General features: G+C 41.7%; 1 long non-coding RNA gene across 1 annotated transcript; it reads right to left on the bottom strand.

The window, feature by feature from the left end:
* Positions 1 to 215: 215 nt before the first annotated feature.
* Positions 216 to 4,614, bottom strand: LOC310707605. Its single transcript, XR_014526611.1, has 2 exons — positions 4,406 to 4,614; positions 216 to 405 (listed from the first exon to the last, which is right to left on the bottom strand). It is a non-coding gene; the product is annotated as an uncharacterized lncRNA (long non-coding RNA).
* Between the last annotated feature and the right edge of the window lie 6,533 nt (positions 4,615 to 11,147).

Here is an 11,147-nt window from a genome sequence, read left to right as displayed (position 1 = left end):
AAATTGAGGCAGGGGACTTGCTAGAGGTGGGTTGGGCCTGCCTTGATTTTGCTCACTGTAACACAAGCAGGGATGCTATGCATAGTTAAGAAGCCCTAATCGAATGCCTACTTCCTCCCTAGTGGAATCACCACTGAGTTGGGTCTCTTCCCTTGATGATTAAAAACAAACAATTCCTTAACCCACCAACCCAAGGTACCTGCTGGATACGCTGCTGTAAGAAATAAGAGCTACTTGCGTAGAATCCAGTTGTAACCAGAAGGAAGCACAGGTGTTCCCCATGCAAGTTGCCCCTGGCTCTTGTAAACTTTCAGAGCAATGAATCCTCTTTAAATGCCAATGTCACCTTTGTTCCACTTTGTGCCATTCCAACTGTGCGCTCGCTTCAGGATATTTCAAGGAGGCCTGCAAATAGACACAGATGCAAATGTATTCATCCAGCATTATTATTAATCTGCATCACATTAAAGGCTTTAAAAAAAATAGAAAAGACACTTGCTGTGTGAGTCCGTTAATTTCTTGCTGAATCTCATTTCTGATCTGACACAAGGCAAAATACCTGTTTTGAAAAGGGACCCAAAAAATCTTGTTTTAGTCCTCCATCAGCAAGTGGGGTCAAACATCTTTAGGCAGTAAGGTAAAAAAGGTAGAGGACCCCTGGGCGGTTAAGTCCAGTCAAAGGCAACTATGGGGTGCAGCGCTCATCTCGCTTTTCAGGCCAATGGAGTTGGCATTTGTCCTCAGACAGCTTTCCAGGTCGTGGCCAGCATGACTAAACCACTGCTGGTGCAATGGAACACCATGATGAGTGCCAGAGTGCATGGAAATGCCTTCCTGCTGCAGCAGTACCTATTTATCTACTTGCACTGGCATGCTTTCGAACTGCTAGGTTGGCAGAAGCTGGGACAGAGCAATAGGAGCTCACCCTGTTGCGTGGATTCGAGCCACCAACCTTCCGATCAGCAAGCCCAAGAGGCTCAGTGGTTTAGATCACAGCAGCAGGAGAATCATAAAGTGTTTGGGTGGTATCCTACTAAACAGTTCTACTAATGCAAAGTGTTTTAGCTGTGGAATTGAACTTCCCTGCCCTCTCCTATCTCCACAAACCCCATAAATCTGTTCCAGGGTTTCTTCCAACCCTCCAGAGAAGATTTATGGGACATGCAAGGAGATGAGAGGCTTGAGAGGGTCCATTGTGCAGCTAAAACTCCTTGCTTTAGCTGAACTCTTTAGTTGGATGCTGCCCTTTATGTCAGACTCCATGCTCCAGGAAGTCCTCAGCCATGCACAAAATTTAGTATCCTGGCTGTTGTGGTCCCTGAGACCCCAATGGCATCTGCAAATGTTTGCAAGCAAACTGCACACTGACTTCAGCTGGTGGCCATATTTAATGGCAAGTGACAAACAAGGACCTTTAAATGACCTTTCTCTGTTTATGGAAAGGTCTTTGCAGCATGTGTTGTTGAGGGTTGCCTTCCACACTTCCAGTGCATAGTGTCACAGGTCTCCTTCAAAAGAATCAATACAGTCCTCAGATTTGATTATCAGCTTCAACCCTGAGCTATCAGTGTGAGCTACAAGCTTGCCATCTGTGCAAGAACTGTGGCACAGAGCTTTGTGCCATATGAAAATGTCACAGCTTATGGACAATTAGTGCTGTTCACATAGGACGATGTCCAGTGAGGCAGTATATGCCATCAAAACCCACAAACTTTATGTCATAAAATCATGGCTGTGTTGTGATTCCAGAATGCCATACATCTATGATGCAGGCAAATATGTGCAGAAGAAAGGTGGTACCCCAGTAATTAAGAAATTTGATCAAACAGTGGCTGGGAGACTAAATGCACATTTAGTCTGGGAGAAATATAACAACTGACTGTTTCTTCAGCAGTATACAACTGTGCCATGGTATTAGAAAATTAGTCAGAATATCAGTTTTCTTCCAGTTGGCACTCTGAAAATCAAATGAATCAGAAATCTCCCCAGAGTCCCTTGTCCTTAGACAAGCATGGGACAAGCATGCAACTGCTTATTTGTCCTGTCCATGCAGTTGTGAAATGTGGTTGTTGTGCATAAGTGGCTCAGGTAGTAAGTGTTGTGGTTGCAAAGTCTGGGGGAAATCCTACACAGATAAGAGCATCCTAGGACATATCAGAAGAATGCTGGGACAATGTAGGAGCAATTCTCCAATTTACCATCATAATAAATGTTGAGACTTTCTCTCTATTTCTCTTCTTTTCATGTTGACGCTATTCATATTGATGAGTAACTTGACTAGACATTTATTGTCTACCATCTCCAGCTTATACAAAATGTGATATTCTTTCTATAGTAGACATTATTTTTTTTCTGAAGCCATCTCTATAATTTCATTTTGCATGGTGGCAGTATGACGGTCTGTTCTGATATTCAATCATTTTTAGTTAGCCTACGCTAAGATAAATTAACAAAGTCTGAATGTTTTACTATGCTGGTTTTATTTAATGATTTCCAGATTCTGGAAACTGCAAAGCAATTCTTTATATATACATGTTGGTGGGTGTTTTTACATTTATAATGTGTTATTTACTGATTAATCTATTCTGATGATAGCATAAACTGAAATGGTTTCTCTGAAGCACCAGTGAGTCAAAAATTTGCTGTGTTCAAGGCCTAATCCATTGATATAGTGTATATGTAAGATCAATTATCTTACTGTGTATGCTTGATCTTTTTTGGCATCAATTTTCCTCCACACACTCCTTCTGGAAATGATACAGAGGCAACTTCCCAGCAGCTGACACAATCACCTTAGTAGTTTTTGCGGGTGGTGAAATAGCAGAAATAATAGCAAATTTATAAGTGACAAAACCTGATAGAATAAGATTTCGGATCTTTCATTGACTTTCTAAATATGTCACATTTAACACAGGCAACAGTGCTATTATACCATGAAGTAAACCATGCTGAACTCAATGGGTCTTACTTCTAAATAGCACTGTTCCTTACTGAGCAGGAATTCAATATGAATGGCTTCCTTGTAAGTGCTCTTAGGATCATGGGCCTCATCACCTACAAAAAAAACCTGTGAATGCAATTCTGCATCTCTTTATTAAAGAATAAATTCACTAGCAGTAGTGAGACTTCTGAATCAAGGCTTTCAGATCTGCAGTAAGAATATGAGTAAGAATGTTGACGAAATGCCTTCGGTACTGATAGGCTACTAGACTGCCGTGCTGGTAAATGAATGAAATATTTTCTTCACTTTGACAAATGGCTCAGTCTGCAATCAAGATAAAACCTGCAGTTGCTAATATAAATCATTAAGTGTAAACACTATGAGGAGGGCAGGAGGGGAAGACCTTTGAATATCTATCTATCTATCTATCTATCTCTCTATCTATCTATCTATCTATATCTATCTATCTCTATCTATCTCTATCTATCATCATCTATCTATCTAGAGACTGGGCTCATTTCTTCCTGTGAAGTTTCATGTCTAACATACAATACAGCCCCCGCTGGATGCATAGAGATTCTGAAATGCCCCCTAGCAAAACAGTGTACTTTATGGGAAACAGAATAGTTAACTCTGTGCTTAGAGTCATAGCATGGCATCAAGGAAACATCATATGTCACATGTGTATTGATAGCACAACTCCCTCTTGGCAATAAAAAACAGGGAGACAGCCTTAGCAGAATAAATCCATGAATAGGGGAACTAAAGCTCTGAACTGCTTGCATTCTGGAAGGAGGCCAAGAAACTCGGACATAGATCAGTGGTACTCATCTGGCAGTACTGAAGACTTTTTTCTTTGAATCTCAGACTGGGACTGAATCCTTTAACCACAGAAAGACCTTTTGCGTAGTCCCAACATCCTGAGACTGATCATCAGGCCCCCTGTTGTATTGGACAATGTTGGCAGGAAAAGAAAGCAAGGAAATGACGGGGAATGCTCAGATTGTTGGGTCCAGTATTGATATACATAGAAGAACTACAGACTGGAGGCCATTGACGATGATAATCATGGTGGTTTGTAAGAAATCAACAAGATCAATTGCTAATTTGGAAATAAAGAGTTATAATTATCTTGATTGTAATACTCTAAAGGATTTAGCTTTGTACCTTGTTTTATAATGTGAACATTTTGTAATACCTTGCCAGGGGTAGGTAAGGGAGACAAAGTGGACAGGTAACAATTCTTGTTACTATAGAGGTGGAATGTTGTGGTATATAGTTCAGGACACAACAGCTGTGCATCATTTTCCTGCCCAACAGTTTCCTTATTGACACAATACTCTTACACGGTGCTAGATTAATCTCTGGCAACTATTCATTTATTTAGTTAGAATCCAAGCCAACCTCAATGGATTTTCAAGATTCTTACTAAACTGAGGGGTTCTTTGTCCTGAGTTCCAATACCTTGGCCTTGCAGAGTTTTCTGCAAGAACTTGCTTTTAGAGGGGTAGATTCAGAAGGCAGAGGCGGCACACTTCTTTGATTTATTATATTCAGCATAAATGCATTAGCCAACACACTACATTGCTGCAGGAAAAAACATGAAAGCAAACTGAAGCATTGTGGAATGAATGATGAGAGTTGTTCAATAGAGGAAACATTACTCACAGCTTCTTGGGGTGACAGTATGGGAGGCCTTTCGGAGAAAAAGATAGGGGAAAAATAGGGAAGTGGGGAAAAGAAATCCAGTGTCAGCAGTTGATCTGGCTGTGGTAAAAGACATCACAGTTCCCAAGTCATTGGCAATTGAAGCATTTTACTATCAAAATGCCATTGAGTTTTTCTTCTTCTTTATATACTGTGAATTACTTTTGAGTTTCTGGAAACCAAGTGATAATTCTACACTCACTAAAACTTTTCTTTTCAACTCTCTCTGAGTTACATCAACATTCTTCATTCTTCAACACGTAATACTTTTATAATACCTGAATACTTAGTACTAAGGAAGTCCAAGTGCAGTCCAATCCCCAACAGTAGGCCAGGATGGTGGCACTCACCTGACCTCCCATCGTCCACGTTGCAGCTGCTTACTGGAAGGTAAACGAGGAGGCAAAACCTGTGGTGAGGTCACTATGGTGCAAACACACCAGTAGAAGAACCAGATGGATTCTGCTGGTGCATTTGCACCATGCCAGCTCCTCACTCCTCCCCCTTCTACCTCACAGTAAGTGGCAGTGATGTGGTTGGCAGGAGGTTTGGTGAGCACCACCAGCCTGCTCACCTCTACTGCCAATCTCATACAGTGGTACCTTGGTTCCCGAACTCAATCCATTCTGGGAGTCTGTTCAACTCCCAGAACCATTTGAAAACCAAGGTATGGCTTCCGATTGGCTGCAGGAGCTTCCTGCACTCAAGCAGAAGCTGTGCCGGATGTTCGGCTTCCAAAAAATGTTTGCAAACCAGAACACTTATTTCTGGGTTTGCAGCATTCAGAAGCCGATTTGTTCAGCTACTAAGCCATTTGAGATCCAAGGTACAACTGTATTTCTCTTGGGTTGCAACTGAGGGATCAAGTGTGTGTGTGTGTCAATTTGGCCCAGAAGCCTTTCATTGCAGATTCCCAAACTAGCAGATTGAGTGTGAAACCCAGCAATCGTGAATCAAATATCCATTCAGTCATGGAATCACGAGAAACAAAGTATTCTCTTTCTGCTCACTTTATCATGTGTGGAATGTGAAAAATTACAGCAACATGACAGACATGTTAAGCTGCTTCTGAAGACAAGTAGTGGGTGATGGTGGTAAGTGGGATTCTATTAACTTTAAACTCCTCAAGAACTGCTCTTTGTAGTGTATCTATCAAGTTAGAGAAATATGGTTTTATTTGTTCGGCAACCAAGCCATTTGAGAACGAAGGTACAACTGTACATGTTTATTTGGAAATGATTGCACCTATATTCAATGGCTCTTACAGTTAAATATTTGAAAGAACACAACCTTAGTAAGACTTTCCAGTTAGATCATTGAGGTTGTTTCCCTAAAACATAATCTAGAGGAGTTCCCTGCCAAATGTCAAAGCATTGTTTATACATCACTGTAATCAATAGCAATGACTTCCAGGAATTGAACATAATTAAATTAGCAATGTATAGACTTCGGTCTTCAGTTGTTTGTGAGGGAAAACGTAGCACTCAAGATGTCAATGTTATAATAACTCACCCGGGGGGGGGGGAATTGACTTGTTTTTCTCCTTTGGGAAGTTTTCAACATTACATTATTATAGCAGACATTGTGTCTAAGAATGAGTGCTGGGTTGGATTCCTTCCCTGCATGTTAATTGCTGAGGTCACAAAAGATGACATCAGAGTCAGTCGGAAGTGACCAGTCAGGAAGGGCTATGGATGAGAGGTAGAGCACAGGGTTTGCATGCAAAATTTCGTTGGTTCAATATCTGGCATCTTCAGACAGATTTGAGGACTGTTTGTGTCTGAAACCCTGACTCGCTATGGTTGAGTCACAGTGTGCTCTACCGCAAGGGTGTGTGACACCATTACATTATATTTTGAACAGGCCAGCTTCAGTCCTCTGTGTACCATACATGCTCAGGGCATGTCTCTGGACAAGTCTGCAGACTACCTCTCATTGTTCAGAGAATAAGCTCTTCTGGAACGCCTGTGTCTGAGAAAAATTCTCCAAAATGTGGTGCCAAGTCATGGTTTGCTAACCTTTGTGAGGCTGTGGGCAGATTTGCAAACTAGGGTAACTTGTGAGCACCATACACACACACACACACACACACACACACACACACCAAAGCCAAGAAACCTATTTCTCTTGACTTTAGTAGAACACTTCTTTCGAATCTATTTTCAGCGGGGGGGGGGGGCACTGTGAGCACCTGGGAAGGCCTCTGTGGACACTCTGCTTCCGAGTGTGACCCTGACTATATTCTAGAGACGATCTCCTGTCTGTCTGATAAAGCTGGATCAGTCTAGCACATTTTAACCAGTACAAGGAGTCAAGTGTGTGATTTTGTACTGTTTAATCAAGACCAAGAATAGCCCACCCAAGCTATTCAGGAGAGCAAAGAAGATTAGATCAGAACAATTCAAGAAAAAGACTAACTAGTGAAGGCTTAAGTGTAAGCAAAACAGAAAGGAGGGATTGAGAATGGATGATGGTGCTACAGTGCAATTGAACTTCAGCTTCTAAGGAAGGGGAGGAGGAACAGGGGGATCTGCAGTAAAACTGAGAAAGGCAGACAAAGAGAAGGGAACAACTTGCCATTTCACTGTAAAATGGATGAATTAAAGCAAAGTAAAGGGGTTGAAACCATTGTTACATGTGTCTCTAGGAACCTGAGGGTGCATGTATTTCACTCACAACCCTTAAACTTAATCCCTCTGCACCAGAGATAGGGAAACCTATGGCCACCCAGATGCTGTTGGACTACAACTCCCATCATTCCTGAACATTAACCATGCAGACTGGGACTAATGGGAGCTGGAGTCCAACAACATCCAGAGAGCCGGTTTCTCATCCCTGAGCTACAATGTAAGTCTCACTATGCTGCATCAATAGATGGCGCAAGGAATAGATGGCAATGCTCATATGTAGGCATCTAAGCTTGGGTTAATCAATGTTTAATCAAGTACAGTGGTACCTCGGGTTAAGTACTTAATTCGTTCTGGAGGTTCGTTCTTAACCTGAAACTGTTCTTAACCTGAAGCACCACTTTAGCTAATGGGGCCTCCTGCTGCCGCCGCACCGCCACAAAACGATTTCTGTTCTCATCCTGAAGCAAAGTTCTTAACCCGAGGTACTATTTCTGGGTTAGTGGAGTCTGTAACCTGAAGCGTATGTAACCTGAAGCGTATGTAACCTGAGGTACCACTGTATAAGAGAAGGTGGAATACAGAACCTAAAGTAAATGGTGGACTCTTTCCCGCATGGGTTTATTTTTAAAAAGAGACTAGAGAAACATCAGCCAGGTGCAGTTTCAGACCAGGGAATCCTGTTTTTACTACTGCTTAGCTGAGGTGGCCCATGAAATCTCTTCTTCTTCTATGAATACTTCCTTCTGTTCCATAACACATAGCAAAATCCTTCCTCCCTGATCCTCGGTAGGGTATCTTTGCTGCCCCTTTTCGCTTCCCTCTGAATTATTCTAGCATTGCCCTGGAGACATCATTATGAATTCAATTCGCTCCACAGTCCTGGGTCAAAGGATACCCTGAAGGATTATGCTGCCTCAAAGGTTTAGGAATCCTTGTTTTCTTTCTGCCCTCCATTCCACATGGTATCCTTCTGGATTAAAAGAAATGGTTAAAAATTAAAAAGCAGCGCTTGTAGCTGAAAAACACCTTCTTTGGAGGTGCTGTATGAATTCCAACAATGCAGCTGATGTATTTTGCATTTGAAAACAATGTACTGCGTTTCTCAGCTTGCATATAGGGGTGTGTGTGATAGGTAGCGAAGGATGTTTTTGCTATACAGTTACTGCTAAACCTGTTAAAATAATAACAGCAATGGATCATGATTCACAATATTGTCAGGCAGGAATTGCAAGGCATCTACATCTAAATTCTAAAGTGATGCTGTCGCTGAAAACCTCTAACTAGCAAAAAAAGTGGGGGGGGGGGAGAGGGAATGCGGTTTGCATGACAAATCCAAGTTTGCAGTATATATTTCATGGGGATTTCAGCAGTGCTGTGGTAGCAGAAGAAGCCCTCTATCGTGTCTTTTAAGTCTGTGTTTCAACTCTTCACTTAGATCATTCTTGCATCAGTTCTCCATTTCATAAACCTTCAACACAAATCCATACACTTGAAAATACATGTTCATTTAGGTTGCTTTGAAACTTACCTCTGACTTTGAATCGAATTTTTATTATAAGGCCTGAATGTAAGGCCAACCTTTCTGTAACTGCAGCCACCTGAAAATCAGGGTCAGTTCATTACATGGCACTATACAGATAAAAAAAATTGCTCAGGCTTCTGAGTCACTGTTGGAAAAGTAATGTCTGAAGCATGCCCTAAAATGACCATGGATTAAATCCTCAGGGGGATGTTTCAGATGTCATGTGTTGAGCAGAGACAGGGCATCACACTCTTATGCCAGGCCACATCTTCCCCTTATTAAACATTTTCTCTCCTGGCTGTTATTAAAGGAAACCTCTTGTGCCCTTCACTCTATCTCAGGCTCAGCTACTATCAAGTAACTTGCTAGCTCAGTCCACATTTAAAGGCAAACCTACCTAATTTGCACTTTCAAAAACAACATGTGAACTGAAAAACAGCCATCCATTGAAAGCCACACTTCTCTGAATTTAGCAATGCAGTTCTCTATCTGACTAAAAATGAATGTATTATGGGATTGTTTCATAAAATGCAGATGCAAGTGAATACAGCATGCAAAAATGTACTATAATATGCTTCACCAAAATATGTATATGATAAAATGCTTTGCAAAATGGGTGTATTAGGCTAAAGTGCATACAAAAAATATGTCTTATTTGGAGAAATTCACACTAAAATGTTGACAAATTTTCATGAGGACTTTAAAAAAAATGTAAACTGAAGTGGAAATACAAGGATCTGAATGTTAAGATTTGAAAAGAGAGAAATGGAGAGAAATAGAAATGGTTCACCCATCTCGAATGCTTGCAGAGTGGGATAGGACCTTTGGAGAAAGAAAACAACATGACAGAGGGCTGCACTGTTGGGTTTAGGCCTGGATCTCACATGGTGTCTGCCAAGGACACCCAAACCTCCACTGGTTCAACTGAACAGGAGGTGAGACTGTTGCTAGGGAACAGAGCCTCTTCACTTCTTATTCTCAGGCACTTGGAGGCTGAGTAAATGCCCCACTCCATCACTTTCAAGTTTCTGCCTGGGTTACTCATACAGGTCTTGAGGAAAGCAACTAGGAGCAGGAAAAAAAGGCTGCTTTGAAGTTCTCAGAGATTACTGTGGGTTCTTTTCCACCCCACCCCCAAAGTGCTATAGCAATTGTGGTAATTCAGAGATGTTTCCTTGAAAGAAACATTGGGATGGGAGTACTGGAGACGCTTTCTGGAGAATGATGTGAGGGAGTGAGCCTGGCTGGCTGAGAGGGTTCCAGAAGAAAACTAGTGTCTGTGGTAATTGATACTTAAAAAGACCACCATGTTAACTCTCATATCAAGATACCAAATCCAGATTTATTACAAGTGCCAAGGGGCCAAGCCACTGCTTATATAGTAATAGTTTATCATTTGTGCCCCGCCCATCTGGCTGGGTTGCCCCAGCCACTCTGAGTGGCTCCCAACAGAATATTAAAAGCACAATAAAACATCAAACATTAAAAAACTTGACTAAACAGGGCTGCCTTCAGATGTCTTCTAAAAGTCAGATAATTGTTCATTTCCTTGACATCTGATGCGAGGGCATTCAACAGGCTGGGCGCCACCACCAAGAAGGCCCTCTGCATGGTTCCCTGTAACTTCGCTTCTCACAGGGAGGGAACCGCCAGAAGGCCCTCAGAGCTGGACCTCAGTATCCGGGCAGAAGGGTGGGGGTGGAGACGCTCCTTCAGGTATAGTGGGCCAAGGCCGTTCACTTTTTCCGGCCACATATGATGATATATTTTACAGATATATTTTATTATTTATTGTTATATTGGTGTGGTGGTGGTTGTCAACTGTTTCACTGCTTTCCAGAGAGTAAGGCAGTCTAAAAATAGTTTTCTAATTAAATAAATAAAATGAGCAAGCAAAAATAATAATATTAGCAGCCACCCAAACATGCTGAAGTCACAGACTTAATTGAACTGCAATGCATTTAGTTTCAGCATGCTCAAGAATGGTGTTTGCCTCATAGCAGGCTTTTTGAGAAGATCTCTGATCTTGACAGGCACCACACAGGTGTATTTCATTGTGCCTCTTGGCTCCGAACACTTTGGGCCAAAATGGACAATGCACATTGGAAGAATCACCGTTTGGCAATAATAGCACTTGGACACATATCACCGTTATGCATTCCCCGTTTCTTAGCCAGTGGGCCCAATGTAATTGTAATATATGATTACATAATTGTAATATATGAGAGTGATTACAATTATATCCTCCTTTTCTCCAAAGAGCTTAAGAGGAGGAGGTATTTGCTGTTGGAGGCACTGGGCAGGATTAATCTAACTGGTGCACTAGCAGAAGACTGCACAAGGATTC

Source organism: Podarcis liolepis, assembly GCF_965112155.1.
Source record: "Podarcis liolepis genome assembly, chromosome: 5".
Taxonomy (NCBI): domain Eukaryota; kingdom Metazoa; phylum Chordata; class Lepidosauria; order Squamata; family Lacertidae; genus Podarcis; species Podarcis liolepis.
The sequence above is the reverse complement of the archived record's forward strand: the minus strand, read 5'-3'. Positions and strand labels throughout refer to the sequence as shown.